Below are 15959 nucleotides of genomic sequence, written 5' to 3'. Positions count from 1 at the left end.
CTAGACCAAAGTAAAATCTAGTACAAAACTCTATGGGTAGGGCAAAAAGAACCCAGGGGGCAACAGGTTAATGATATGCCAGAGGAACTGTTCCAATGAATTTCTTTCTGAAGTTTTGCTCAATCTTGAACAAGGCAGGAAATAGGAACAGAAAATGTAGGAGGATCCCATCCCCTACCATATCCACTGAAGGTGGCAGGACTCATTTATGGTTTTCCTGTGAAACAACCTCATTTCTGCCAGTGTAGGTATCTCTCACAATTAGGCAACAAGCTTGGGAATATTATTGTTGGATCAGCAAGCAAAGAGCAGCAACTATACGAGCAAGCTATTGCATGTTGAAGCCAATTATACATGGAGGGAAAACAATGATTCAGATCTACCTAACATTCTTTAGAGAGATCCTGAGCATTGCCTAATGGGAGAACACAAGGCACAATTAAATTTAAATTAAAAAGAAACCAATGGTGAATCATGCTCTCCCTTTCAAGCGCACAGAAGGTCTCTGTGAAAGAAGAGAATGTTCTTATCACATGTGAAATGCTGAGAATTAAAAGACCTGCACATAGTTTGGTTTATTATGTCAGCCATACAAGATAGGTAAGGCAAAGAAGTCCCTGCGGCTTTTACTCCACTATGGGGATGTGTGCCATTTCAAGGCCATTGAGCCAGCACTATCCAAAGACATTTTCCTGATCGTGTGGCCAGCATGATGTCACAAAGCACTGTTACCTTCCCACCAAAGTGCTGTCAGTTCATCTACTCACATTTGCATGTTCTCAAACTGCTAGGTTGGCAGAAGCTGAGGCAAGGACTGGAGTTCACCCCATTACATGGAGCTTGGGTCTTGAACCTGGGCTGTCAGCTTTCTAGTCAACAAGTCCAGTGTCTTAACTGCTGAGCCACCACCCCAGTGACCCCACTCCTCATACAAGATAGACTTGACTAAAAAACTAATCCCATATGGGTCAGGGCTACATTTCCTACTAAAGGTATAATATAGACTATTTCAAGTCTGAATATGTTTCTCCTCCCTTCCTTTTAATTTCACATGAACTAGACCAGCAGTTCTCAACCTGTGGGTCGGGACCCCGTTGGGGGTCGAATGATGATTTGCCAGGGGTCGCCTAAGACCATCGGAAATATGGGAAATATACTTGGGAGTCAAAGAATTGCGCTCCAATGGTTGACTCCACAAGCCAGCTGCAGGCTCTTCAAATCGCTAGCCGAATTCGGCTTCAGGCGCGATCAATTAAAAAAGAGAGAAATCTTTGCTCTGATGTCTCCCTCTCAAGCCAGCTGCAATCACTCCCAATTGCTAGCCTAATCTGGCTTCAGGCGCGATAAATTTAATAGGGGAGGAGTCTCCGCTTTAATGCCTCCGTCCTCAAGGCAATCGCAAGCAGTTCAGATCACTAGCCAATGCGGCTTCAGGCACGATAAATTCAAAACGAAAATAATTTTATGGTTGGGGTCGCCACATCGTGGGGAATTGTATTAAACGGGTCACCACATCGTGGAGAATTGTATTAAAGGGGTCGCAGCACTATAAAGGTTGAGAACCACTGAACTAGACAGAGCCTTATCTGAATGTTTTCCTATCTTCTTTTCTTGGTCTCAGCTCAAGCATCTATTATCTGACTATTGTTTTGGTAGTTGCCTATCCTTCAAGGCTACTCCCTATACCTTCCATTTTATGCCCTTGCCCTTCCCTCACTGCTTCTAACAGCCTAATTCAGAAATATCAAAAGGAAGAAGACTTACATCATATAATTTGGGAGGTAGTGTAAGGTTACAAGGCGAGGGGAAATTCTGAGGGTTTAAGCCTTCAGTAGGGATTTTAGATGTTGCCATTTTCATTAGCTAGACTGGAGATAGATAATTAGCTTCCCAGAACCTCTTCCAAATGGTACTACTGAACTTCAATATTTAATGGGATGGAACTTCAGTAGACAACAGCACTTGATTCTTCACTGGGCTCAGAAGCTGAGCAGGATTAGGTCAGGGGACTGTTTGGATGGGAAAAATCCAAAAAAATGAGCTAGTAGGAGAAGCAAGGAAGGCAATTTTAGGCACTTTTCATTTGATGGAACTCTCAAATGAAGAATGGAAGAGAGAAGTATTAAAGGCATGGAGGTTAATTTTATTAGTTACATTCAATTTAATTTGAATTGACTCAAATGTAAATTGTGCTGGCCCCACCCCATTGTTCAAATGCACCATTTGAAAGACCAGAAGTGGCCTTTTGCCTCATTAAAATTTGTGTATGCTTGAGCTCGGGTATCAGAGTTACATATAACATTGAGATGACCAGAAAGTAAGATTTGTTCTCAACCAATACCTGTTGGAAAGTTTGCTTGCTTGTGAACAGTCAACTTTTATTATATTTTAAATGTCTACTGGGTAGAAGCTTTCCCTAATTTGGTGGCCCTTTCAGGTGTGGCTAGGAATTCTGGAAGTTTTAATCCCAAGGTTTTTGGTGGGCATCAAGCTGAGGGAATTCTGTTCACTGTCATAAAAGGTATAGAAATATTGCTAATTGGTGATTATGACAGTCAGTTTTTAAATCAATAAAGAGATTGCTGGTTATCACAATAATAAGCAGATGTAAACTTTCCCATCTTTACAAATCAACCATCCTTATCCCTTATATCTTCTGGAGGTGGGGAGGGCACTGTAAGAGTAAGAGGTTTTCTGCCACTTTATGTGATCATAAATAACCACCTTATCTAAAGATAAAACACTGCCCCAGATTCTTGAATTACAACTTTTTCCTTCCCCGCCCCCCCACACACATACACACATGTCATCATATTGCTGTCCAATCTGTGGGAAGTATAACATTGGGCAGTATAACATTGGGCAGCTCAGTCTACATTTCAAGACTTAGTCCTTCATTGTGTTAACCCCAGCTCTACAGAGTTTGCTATTGCTTGAAGTAAGTTTAATCCATACGGTGCCAAAATCCTTGCAGAAAACCTTTAATGGGCATTTGATACCTAATTTTTTCCTCTGGGCAACCTACAGGGGTATGTTTTGAGTATATGGATCCCATGCAGAGATGGGTTTTAGCAAGTTCTGACCAGTGTTGGAGAACCAGTAGCGGAAATTTTGAGTAGGTCGTAGAACCGGTAGTAAAAATTCCGACTGCCCCCCCCCATTTATTCTCTGCCTCCCAAGTCCCAGCTGATTGGGAGGAAATGGGAATTTTGCAGTAACCTTCCCCTGGAGTGAGGTGGGAATGGAGATTTTACAGTATCCCTCCCCTGCCACACCCACCAAGTCACACCCACCAAGCTACACCCACAGATCCGGTAGTAAAAAAATGTGAAACCCAATACTGATCCTGTGCTATTTTTAAGAGTAAGGATGGAGAGCTTCTGTTTTGTTATCTTATTGTTTTGTATGTTGCCCTGTGTTTTGTGAGTCAGCAGCATCAAAGTGGTGATGGGAGACCTAAATAAATGAAATAAATAATGACAGCAACTTAATCCACAGAAAAACCTGGATAAGGGCTTTAAGTGCACTTAAGGATCTGCATGTTTTGGCCCGCAGTGATTAATATCAGGATAATCACAGCGTGGATCTTAACTGTGCTAAATAAAGCTGGGTTTTGTGTACTGCTGGAAAGCAAGCTGACTGCACAAACATTGGGTTTATCAGAATTCAAACAGAAGCAAAAGTGCCAAGCCAAAGAGGATAATAAGAGTTCATGATTAGGTTGCCCTTCTCCGAGGAACAAAATCCAAAGTTACAACCTGCTTCATAATCGTAGATAGCGTGCCACGAATTCAATAAAAGCAAAACTCCGCCAAGCCTCCTCAGTGAGTCTGCTGTGGATTTTCATATTCAAACTTGCAAAGTAAGAAAAGAGGTGCAGAGAGCAAGGAAGAACATAGTGGGCTTTGTTGGAAGGAGGAGTGAAAAAAAAGAAGAGACAAAACTGAAAAATGATTTAATAGAGCCCAGCTTGGGGAAAATATCAGGCAGGTTACAAAATGTGCTGGTTGTTTTTCAGTTCATTTAATCATTCAACAGAAAGAAAAGGTTTACTTGCAACTCTTTTTAGTTACATATTAGATTCATACATCACATTCAGATAACCTGTGTTTCGCTTTCTTCTTGTAAAACCATCTTGGAGATTGGTAAACCATGGTTTGTGACATTTTGTTCCACAGAGTTATAGTTTATTCAATAAATATCCGATTCATCAAGAGTACATGAACCCAACTTTATTTTCCTTTGGTATTATCTTCTCACTTTTCTCCTTTACCTTATTATTATTAGAATAAATGCTCCAAAGTAGAAACTTGTTTTTCCTGTTCTTATATTCTGTTCTTATATTTATAATCATACATACATCTGCCACCATCTAGATAAACACTCAGGAATAGAATAGAATAGAATAGAATAGAATAGAATAGAATAGAATAGAATAGAATAGAATAGAATAGAATAGAATTCTTTATTGGCCAAGTATGATTGGACATACAAGGAATTTGTCTTGGTGCATATGCTCTCAGTGTACATAAAAGATACATTCGTTAAGAATCATAAGGTACAACACTTAATGATAGTCATAGGCTACAAATAAGAAATCAAATCATATTAGGAAACATCAATATAAATCATATAAATATAAATTGTATTTATATAAAACATATAAATAAATGTTACAATGGTTCAAATATGTCTGTGTTAATACAAAGATAATACAAAGAATTGCACCCACAATTTTCTTTGTATTATTTAGGAAGTGATGGGGGTCTAAGGGCCCTATAGAAAAGCCCACTTCAGAATTATACCTGAGATATATACTAGAGATGTAAAATATTTGATTGTGAATATTATTACAGCAGCCAGGATTGTGTTTGCTAAAAATTGGAAAAATGAGGAGTTACCTTCGCAAGATGAAATAATTAGAAAAATGATGGCATGTGCAGAGATGAGTAAATTAACATTTGAAATTAGAGAGCAAGAAGATAAGCAATATTATAAAATATGGGATTTATTTTATCATTGGTTAGACGGAAAGATATGTTAGAAAAGAAAATATAAGATATATGTATGAAAGAGATGTTTACTTTGTGATTGCACAAGAAGATATGTTAACACGCATACAGCACATTGTAATTGATTTGATGAGGGTTTTTTTGTTTGTTTGTTTTTTGTTAAAAATAAAAAACAATTCCAGAAAAGAAAAGCCCATTTAGAGGGAGATGGGCAATACAGAAATGTGAAAAATAAATAAAAATAAAATGTATATTGCCAAACTACAATTCCCCAGCATCCATTACTGGAGGAATCACTGGGAGTTGTGTTAAAATATTTAACAAATATTTAACAAATCACAAGAATGTTTCTCTGAGATACTAAGTCTCCTCAATAATGACCTCATGCCAGTCATATGTAAGTTAAGAGATATAATTTCTTATTTTTCCCTGTTTAGGGGCTGGATTTCATTTCTAAATAGTTTCCAAGCTCAATCATCATTGTAACTCTAATAGCTATTAAAAGGATACAATCAAACCATCCTGCATGGCTATGGAGATTCTCAGTCATCCAGGTTACAGTTGTCCCAAAGGCACTTTTTTCAAGAGGCAACTGGACTTTCTGTTTTTTCTTTGAAGATGTTTCGCTTCTTATTTGAGAAGCTTCTCCAACTCTGACTGGATGGTGGGGAACACACTGATGACACAGGGTCATCTGAAACCTCCAGGTGGCCTTAACGACTCGCTAAAAGAATGGAAATGACCAGCTGCCTGCAAGGAGATAAATCCTTCCATTTCCCACCATCCGGTCAAGAGCTGAAGAAACTTCTTGGATGAGAAACGAAACATCTTTAAAGAAAAACAAGAAAGTTCCTTTGCCTTTTGGAAAAGTACCCTTGAGAAAACATCCTGCAGTTCTTTTGTCAAGTCCAGGTAGAACTAAGCTAATGGAAATGACCACTTAATACAGGGAGTCCAGATGATTTAAGAGTTTTAGCCTAGGACACATTTCAGAATAAAGAATAAAGTGAGACCCGTGTTACTTATGCTTTAAATAATATTTTTATTGTAGAATTTGCTGTTACTTTGGGTACCTTAAATTAAGCACTGAAACAATGAGACAAAGGCAGTGGCGGGATTCAGCCAGTTTGGGCTGGTTCGGGCAAAATGGTAGTTAAATTGATGGCTGGCACCACCCCTTCCCACCCTGTCCCTTCCAGGAGTCCCCATGCATCTCATTTTGGCTCCCAGGTAAGTGCAGGGAGGCCTACTAGACCCAAAATGGAGTGTGGGGAGGTGAGATGCGTCACCCCCATGGCCTGTTTTTGCTCCCAGGAGGCCGCCTTGTCCCAAAACAGGAGGTGGGGGGCAGGGGGGCGGGGGGGCGCATTCCACCCCTTGGCCCATTTTTGCTCCCAGGGAGGTGCAGGAAGCCAAGTGCTGCCACCATGGCCACGCCCACTCAGCCGGTTATTAGGGTAGAGAACCGGTTGTTAAATTATTTGAATTCCACCACTGGACAAAGGTATACGGAATTAACCAAAACCCAAGATGGTAGTCTATCGACAGACTTCTTCCTAAAAAAAAAGAGTTGTATACAGTAACTATAATTACTGTGGCATCTGAGTCTTCCCCTTCTGGCAAATTAAATAGGCTTTTTCTCTCAAACAAGCTGAATGCACCCACTCCATTTTTTATTGACATAAAAAAGGACCTTTAAATATGGGTCAAAAATCCCACCAGACCGAAAAAAAGATGAAAGCAAGCAATGATGGCATTACCTCACTGCATAATATTGTGTCCCTGCCTGTAGGAAAGAAAAATAGAAAAAGTGACCCTCATCCACAATAATACAACCTAGTCTTTGTGGAGTAAATAATGGTCAATTGAATTATCTGGTTCCCTTTAAAACGAAAAGATGAGTTATGAAAGAAAGCAACAATAAAAACAACATCATAAAAATGGAGAATCCAAGTTTTGATTCCAAGACTAATGCCTCTTTAAACAGGGGAGAAGAATCAGAACAGCAGAAATAGGTTTCTGTTCAAATGCAGGAACAGATTGTTCAGAGAAAGAAGCAATGAAGATCTAAATAATAATACATAGGGATCATAGGGATCCCTAGAGCATAGGGATCAACCCTTTATTAAGTACTTTCATTAGATACCCTTGGCCAGACCATTCTTAAAACAAGTTCCTACTTACTGACCGTACAATTTCAGCCTTCGGCTCTGAATTTTTAGTCCCTTTATAAAAAAGGTAATACAAGGAAGTTTGAAACTGTTAGGCAGGGATGTGGGATAAGGCTGGTTAAAGCTCAGTATGTGACCAAAGAATGAGGAATATCACACTTTCCTTGTCTGCTGTGATTCCGAGGGGACTGAAGAGGTGTAAATGGTCCAGTTTTTTAAAAATTAAACAAAATGTGGGAATCTTAAATCAGAATGAATCTTTGCATTGCAAAGGAAAATGTAAATTGGAATGAACTTCATGATCTCTGTGGTTGAAAACTCCTCTATACAGTACAAAAATCATCCGAAATTATCAGAGGGCTTTGGACGAAACTTTGCCAAGATATAAAAGCCAACGGCGAAAAGCTTTATTGATAATGCAGCCAAGAGATCTGGGCAGGTTCCGTTAAGTAACACTTTCGGTTTCCTTGTGAGGCAATCATTTAATCAAGGCAAGTGGTTTCTTTTAAAAAGAAAAAGAAACAAAGAAGCAAAGGTACACACATACACAAGGGAAAGGGTTGTGCAATAGGCAGAGAAAGTTACACTATCAGGTATATGTTTGGAAATGAAAGAGTTCTGAGCAGTCAGATGACCAAATTCTTTGGACAACAGCATCCACCAAAATAAACAGACCATTTTAACATGCTGTAGGAAGGATTTCCCAACCAATCTACCCAACTTGCTTGCCTCAAATATATCTTTATTTGCTTCATCAGGAAGTTACTGGGATGTGGCTTCAGGACGGCAAATGATGCTAAGTCATGAGTGAGTCTAAGCCAGTGTCTTTCAATCTCAGCAACTTTAAAATGTGTGGACCTCAACACCCAGAATTCCCCAGCCAGCATTGCTGGCTGGGGAATTCTGGGAGTTGAAGTCCATGCCTCTTACAGTTGCTGAGATTGACAGATACTTGTCTAAGCCTTCTCTCTACAGGAACATTTGCCAGATTCCAGCATTCCATTCTCAATCATGACGGAAAAAAGTCTATCAGGAATCCTGCTCTGAATAAGCCTATTTGGTATGCTAGGATAACAACTTCCAGAATTCCCAGCCAGCAGGGTTGAACCGTTTTGACATCGTAATTGATGATCCCAGAGAAACCAAGTGGGATGAGTGCCACTGCCACATCAGTGTAGCTCCAGGTTTATCCCAACTGGAGAACCGGAGGGCTACATCATCAGCTGGCGTCCATGCTCACATTTCCCTGCAATCAAGGGCCACTTGCCACTTTGTGCCAAGTCTACAATCCTAAAAACATTCATCTCACTAGAAAGCCCACTGACGTCAATGGGCTCAGGCCAAAATAATTTGAAGAGGGAAAATATTTGGGGAATATAGCCAAAAGAAGAATCTGTCTCTGGAGGCAGTCTTCCTTGGAAAAGGCATATATCTCTTCTTCTTTTTTTTTCAGTCTGCAGATTCAGCATCTTACTCAAGATTAAAAAAAAAATTTAAAAATCCTTTTTTTTATGCTTGTGGGGAAAAAAAGAGATTATTGACAGAGGAGAAGTACAGACTGTAGGCAGTAGTTTTAAGAACTACAGGGTAGACCCGAGATAGAGAATTCCAGCACAAAATATATAATTGGTAGAAGGAAGGACAGGTTAATTTGGTCTCAGAGGAGGAACCTATGAAAGCTTTAGAAACAGAAAATGATTTTTTTAAAAAAAATTCTGTGCAGTTATTTCAGATCTAGCCAATATAGGCCTACCAAGCAAAACGTATGTCTTAATTTACAGCATTTTGCCAGGGAATTGAGGAACATTCTTTTTAAATATTTGCCCAAAGGCCTGTGTATATGTGACAAATGACAATTTGGGCTGAATTTGGATTGATATGATATTCAGTATATTGAATCTAACATGTGAAGCAAATAAACATTTGGGAAAAGTGAGTTCTTGGGTATTTGTTCCCTGATCTTTCAACTTTAATTGTGTGGCTGAGGGGAGATTGTGTGTGTCTGTGTCTATATTTGTGTGTGTGTCCTTTTTTAAGTTTAATGTCTGTGGAGATTTTCAGTCATCCAGGTGATGGTTGTCCCAAAGGTGCTTTTTCAAAGGCAACTGGACTTCATTTTTCCTTAAGACATTTTGCTTCTCATCCAAAAAGCTTCTTCAGTTCTGACTGAATTTTGGAGATGAAAGGATTTATATTCCTTGCAGTCAACTGGCCATTAGCAGTTTTTCTGAGAGTCGTTGAGACTATGTTGAGGCCACTTTTTAAAGTTTATTTACTAATCTTGTCATCAGAATTAAAGTTTAGACTTTTAGTTTAGTTTCATGCCATATATTAAGAAAAATTCTCCAGAAAAAATGTGACACTAAATATTATTTCTGTGCTTTTTTAATATATTTGCTATTTATTCAAGGTCTCAGTCCCGTAACATTTGTATATTGGCATAAGGAAGCAGATGTAAGAAAGAAAAAGCAAAAATCACAGTTCACCATCACAAGATCTTAGACATAAACAAATCTTCAAAATTAGAAAATATCTATTATATTTAAGCCATACTTCTTTTCAGTTTATCCAATATTGGCAGTATGGCATTTGGTCAGGGTTCCCCAAGTGTCATCCACAATTGCTTAAAATTGAATTATTTTTCATTTCATCTAAAACTAGTCCAAAACCTGTAGAGAAGTTCTTAGTTGCTTTTTCAGAGAAGCGATTGTGGCTTGTAAACCATAATTAATTGCTTAATATAGTAGATAATTACAAACAATCAACTCTTATTCAACAAATTGAGATTAAGAAAACATTGGCTTAGTAAGATATATGAATTTTTCAGTAAGTGTTTTGTTCTCTGTGTTTATCTAATACAGGCAGTCCTTGACTTACAACAGTTCACTTAGTGACCTTTTGAAATTACAACGGCACTGAAAAAAGTGACTTATGACCATTTTCCACACTTATGGGTGTGGTCACATGATTTACATTTGGATGCTTGACAACTGACTCACATTTATGATGGTTGCAGTATCCCAGGGTCTTGTGATCCCCTTTTGCAACCTTCTGACAAGCAAAGTCAATGGGGAAACCAGATTCAGTTAACAAACATGTTACTAATTTAACCACCCCAGTGATTCACTTAACAAATGTGGCAAGAAAAGTTTTAAAATGGGACAAAACTTACTTAACAAATTTCTCACTTAGCAACATAAATTTGGGGCTCAATTGTGGGCATGCATCGAGGACTATCTGTATATATAAGCTTAAAAAGCAAATTTAACAAGCTTTTTGGCTGCTGTCTGTTCCCAAGTTAGGCTGAGCTGCTTTAATCTAATGCATGTGTATGTCTCTTCAGGACTTTCTATTCAACCCCAAAAAACTCGAGAATCCCATCCCTCTGACTTGTGTGAAAGCATCCAGTTCAGGCATGCTCCCTCGATAAGGCTATACAAGCACACCCACACTTTCCATTCCAGAGACTTAAGCTGTGATGAGAAGAATTTGGAGTTTTGCAATGTTCCTTACCTATTGCCTTAAGTCACAATTATAAGTTTTGGCGTGCAAATCCAGTTCTAATCTCAGCAAGGTTTGTAGCGTCCCCAGTCTTCAAGCCATCTGGTGGACCGTTCCTGTTTTCAATTGTAGAGAGTCACTGACTGAAGTGCCAATCAACAGCAGACAAATGGGCTCTCCCATCAAGATGTGGAAACTGTAGGATTGTCAATTCCTTGGTCTCATGTCACATGTGAGTGAAGTAAGATAATTTGAGCCTGTGTGCATCGAGTGAGCACTCTGGATTGATTTATTCCAAAATTTCCTTCCTTCCTTCCTTCCTTCCTTCCTTCCTTCCTTCCTTCCTTCCTTCCTTCCTTCCTTCCTTCCTTCCTTCCTTCCTTCCTTCTTCCCTCCCTCCCTTTACTCAAAGATGATTCTTGGTAGTGGAAGAAAAAAAAAGTAGACCTAATGGGACAAATCTGTGACTGAAAGCATGGCTAGTCTAATAAAGAGAAGGAGCAGGGGAGACATGATAGCCGTCTTCCAATACTTGAGGGGTTGTCACAGAGTGGAGGGGGTCAAGCTGTTTTCCAAAGCACCTGAAGGCCAGACAAGGAATAATGGATGGAAACTGACCAAGGAGAGATTCAACCTAGAGATGAGGAGGAAGTTTCTGACAGTGAGAACAATCAACCAATGGAAGTTGTGGGAAGTTGTGGGAGCTTCATCACTTGAGACTTTCAAGAAAAGATTGGACTGCCATTTGTCAGAAATTGTGTAGGGTCTTCTGCTTGAGCGAGGGGGGGGCTGGACTAGATGACCTATAAGGTCACTTCCAACTCTGTTAATCTGTTTAAACATCTGTTTAAATCCAGTTATTCAAAAGTACTAGAACCCCTACAAGGGGAGGGATAGTTGCATTATAAGCTGGAAATGGTAAAAATATTCATAGTGATGAAGTTACTGGAATTATTGAGGTCATCTGCATTAAAACAGGTGGAAGATAACATACAAGCAGTACTGATGTTGGTATTTATTATAGACTACCAAAAGAAGTGGTTGATGTTTTCAAAAACTAGCTGCAAATCTTTCAGAGAGTCATGAAGTAGGAACGATGGGGAACATGAATTCACCTGAAAGCTCTCGGGAGGCAAACTCTGGCAAAATCATGGTAGTTGTAGAAAATTCCTGGCCTGCTTTGACAACAATTTTCTCCTTCAGAGGATGGAGAGAAAAACAAGGGAATCAACTATCCTTGACGTCATTCTGATGTGGTTCTTGACATCATCCACTCCAGCAGAGCGGAAGTAATGGAAATTTTAGAGCACCAAGTTGGAATTCTTGATACTAACGGAAAGTAAAACTAAGTGTGATCAAAAAGCTGATCCTAAAATAGGAGAATGTAATGGATAGAAATTCTTTATGTACAGACAAAAAATACACCTCTAATAAAGGGACAACTAGAAATATTGGCAGCATAGGGAGTGGGGAAAGCAACGCGGCTGTATTGAATTCTATTAAATGACTTATTTGAATATGCTGATATTAGAGTTTGCATGTTTTTGGGCTCCGTAATTGAGATGAATTTCAGAGCATGTTTGTTCAGTGGCAGAACTACTTCAAAAATGAGATGCTGCAGAAATGTGAAGAAAGCTAGAGGCTGTTTCCTCTGAGAGGAAAACAACTTCTGGAAGGTCCTTCTCTACCTTGGGAACTAAAGAACTGTTAGTGCTACAGCCCCCACGATTCTCATCCAACATGGCCAAAGACTATGGAAACTAAAGGAAAATGGGTTTGTAGTGCCAGCACATCTGGAGAGAAGTCAGTTAGAGAAAGACAAACTTTGAGAAACAGTTGTCTTGGCTGTCTTAGTCTACATTTGCTCCTCAACCTTCAGATGCCACATGGGATTTTTTTTCTTCTTTACATAAAATTAGGAAAGGGGGGGGGGAACTAGAAGAAAAAATCTTTCACTCCTTGACATATGAAAATGTTGTTGTTAGGGGGAAAAATTGAGCATTCCCCCCCCCCCCAATATATAGAAATGAGTATTTATTTTTCACCTCTTACTATATATACTGATCTGGAAGCATCTCGCCACAGCTGCATAACGTTGGCCTACTCGTGTTCATGTAAAGAAGAGGATGTAGAAATATTTGCTCTTCTGATTAGCAGGCTTTGGAATATCTACCTAAAACAGATGTGGAGAAGACTTGGAATATATGCCTGGCTTGGTAGTCTTGGATCCGGTAGTCCTTGTTTGAGTAATGCCATTGGCTTTCAAAGTAAATAATCTAGTACAGGAATGTTAAGATTCCTTTGTTCCCCTAGGACGATACCACTGATTGTTGGATCCTGCACAGCTATACTTTCTTGAATGCATTTCTCAACACAGAATGGAATTCCATGCATCTGCTTCAAATTACCATACAGGCTCTACTTGAATAATTATTTAATTATTCTCCTTTTTACTCCCTTCTGGTGTCATCAGTGTGCTCTTTTCTGGCTGTGAAGATTTCATTTGAAAATTCTCTCTAGAAACTACCACTCCTTACATGAGGTCAACGTGTAAAAAGGCAAAATCTCAGCACTTTTTTTTTAAAAAAAGAAACACTATAGACCTCTATGAATTATATCCTGAATTTCATCAGTATTAGGCTTCTTTCTATTAGGCATCCTTGCTTTAATGAACTGGAAATCAAATTCACCTCATTTGATCTGACAGCTTGTGTGCAGGTTTATAGCTGTGTTTTTGGTCAGCCATATTTAAAGTTTATCAAAAATCTTTCTGGATCTTCATTTCTGCCAATTTTAGCTCCATTCACTGCTCTAGAAGAATATATTTCTCCTCTCATTTATTGTATAGACCAGGAAATTGAGACAACCTAGTCAGTAATTAAGCTGAGACAAATATCTGAAATAGTTCATGGGCATACTGTTGAAATGTAACATATTGTGGCAATTTGTTACCGTAATGAAATAGAATAACAAAGTTGGAAGGGATCTTGGAGGTCTTCTACTCCAACCCCCTGCTTAGGCAGGAAACCCTAAACCACTTCAGACAAATGGTTATCCAACATCTTCTTAAAAATTTCCAGTGTTGGAGCATTCAAAACTTCTGGAGTCAAGTTATTCCATTAATTAATTGTTCTGTCAGGAAATTTCTCCTTAGTTCTAAGTTACTTCTCTCCTTGATTAGTTTCCACCCGTTGCTTCTTGTCCTACCTCAGTGGCAGAGGCCTCCAACCTTGGCAACTTTAAGCCTGATGGACTTCAACTCCCAGAAATCCCCAGCCAGCTGGCCTCGGAATTCTGGGACTTGAAGTCCACCAGGTTTAAAGTTGCCAAAGTTGGAGACCTCTGCTCAATGGTGTGTGAAAATGATTTTGCCCCTGCTTAGGAAACAATCAGACAACAGAGGGGGTAACCTACTAAACAATCAGAGAAAGAAACATAGATTGATGTCATTCCTCCAAAGGAAACTTGACAGAATACAGGACCAGATGAGCTCATTCTACTTTATTGTAAGGCTACATCTATAGAATCTCGCAACTCTAAAGATACAAATCTCCCTCTGTCACTTTTAGCTGCCTGATACATTAGGGTAAGTCCTTCCTAAGTTTCTTTCCTGGATCAAGTTGATTATTTTTTTAGTTAAAAGGATAGTAATTTGCTAACATAGTGTAAGCCGCTCTGAGTCTTCGGAGAAGGGCGGGATATAAATGCAAATAAAAAAAATGTGGTAGGTTTTTTTTTTGAAGAAACCTACATAATCATAAATACAACATTAAAAGGCCTAAAGATGAAACACATATCTTAAGAAATCCAAAAATAAAATGCCACTATCACCATATAAATGAATAATAATGCCCGATGTATTTTTAGATAAACACTTTTTTTCAGTAGTTTTTGTAAGTACAGGTCTCCCATGAACTTTTCTAAAATCCTTGGAGATGGAAAAATCAATAAAGAAATTCAAAATGTCATATGAGATGTTTAAGGGGTTTATTACTTTCAGCTACTGAGTCCATTAAAGGCATCTTAAATTATTCATACGGATATAAAATAATAGGGACCTCAGAAGAGTTTTGCACAATTCGTATTTGATCTTCAGCACACACCTGCTCCTCTGTCTGCAAAAAAGGACACAGGGGAATAACATTTACACAAACCAAAATGTATCTTCAGGGGGGAAAAAACACCTCGATCATCTCAGTTTTTAATTTACTTTTAAATTAAAAGTTAAACTTCTTTTCTTTCTTCTCTTTTTTTCTAACAGTTCCATGTGAATCCTTCTAAAAAAAAAGGAAGGGCCAGTGAAGTCTCCATCGACAAGCTAACTGGAAGTTAATGGCTTAATGGCTACCAGCCATGTCTATTGAATAGAATAGAATAGAATTTTTTATTGGCCAAGTGTGATTGGACACACAAGGAATTTGTCTTGGTGCATATGCTCTCAGTGTACATAAAAGAAAAGATACCTTCATCAAGGTACAACATTTACAACACAATTGATGGTCAATATATCAATATAAATCATAAGGATTACCAGCAACAAAGTTACAGTCATACAGTCATAAGTGGAAAGAGATTGGTGATGGGAACGATGAGAAGATTAATAGTAGTGCAGATTTAATAAATAGTTTGACAGTGTTGAGGGAATTATTTGTTTAGCAGAGTGATGGCCTTCGGGAAAAACTGTTCTTGTGTCTAGTTGTTCTGGTGTGCAGTGCTCTATAACGTCATTTTGAGGGTAGGAGTTGAAACAGTTTATGTCCAGGATGTGAGGGATCTGTAAATATTTTCACGGCCCTCTTCTTGATTTGTGCAGTATACATGTCCTCAATGGAAGGCAGATTGGTAGCAATTATTTTTTCTGCAGTTCTAATTATCCTCTGAAGTCTGTGTCTTTCTTGTTGGGTTGCAGAGCCAAACCAGACAGTTATAGAGGTGCAAATGACAGACTCAATAATTCCTCTGTAGAACTGAATCAGCAGCTCCTTGGGCAGTTTGAGCTTACTGAGTTGGCGCAGAAAGAACATTCTTTGTTGTCCTTTTTTGATGATGTTTTTGATGTTAGCTGTCCATTTGAGATCTTGCGATATGATAGAACCTAGAAATTTGAAGGTTTCTACTGTTGATACTGTGTTGTCATTGTGAGAGGTGGAAGTATGGAAGGGTTTTTCCTAAAGTCTACCACCATTTCTACGGTTTTGAGTGTGTTCAGTTCCAGATTGTTTCGGTCACACCACAAGGCTAGTCGTTCGACCTCTCGTCTATATGCGGATTGGGC

The 15959-nt window shown here is 38.8% G+C and overlaps 2 long non-coding RNA genes across 2 annotated transcripts in view; one reads left to right on the top strand and one right to left on the bottom strand.

The window, feature by feature from the left end:
* LOC131191109 (uncharacterized) overlaps window positions 1-10845 on the bottom strand; it is a 58385-nt gene extending 47540 nt beyond the window's left edge. Inside the window, exon 1 of the long non-coding RNA XR_009153420.1 lies at window positions 10697-10845. This is a non-coding gene — a long non-coding RNA (uncharacterized LOC131191109). The remainder of the gene's footprint in view (window positions 1-10696) is intronic.
* On the top strand, window positions 10780-15127 carry LOC131191110 (uncharacterized). The gene is made up of 2 exons (XR_009153421.1): window positions 10780-10916; window positions 14946-15127. It is a non-coding gene; the product is annotated as an uncharacterized LOC131191110 (long non-coding RNA).
* The last annotated feature ends 832 nt before the right edge of the window (window positions 15128-15959 follow it).

Source organism: Ahaetulla prasina, chromosome 2, assembly GCF_028640845.1.
Source record: "Ahaetulla prasina isolate Xishuangbanna chromosome 2, ASM2864084v1, whole genome shotgun sequence".
Taxonomy (NCBI): domain Eukaryota; kingdom Metazoa; phylum Chordata; class Lepidosauria; order Squamata; family Colubridae; genus Ahaetulla; species Ahaetulla prasina.
This window is presented reverse-complemented; position numbering and strand designations above follow the sequence as displayed.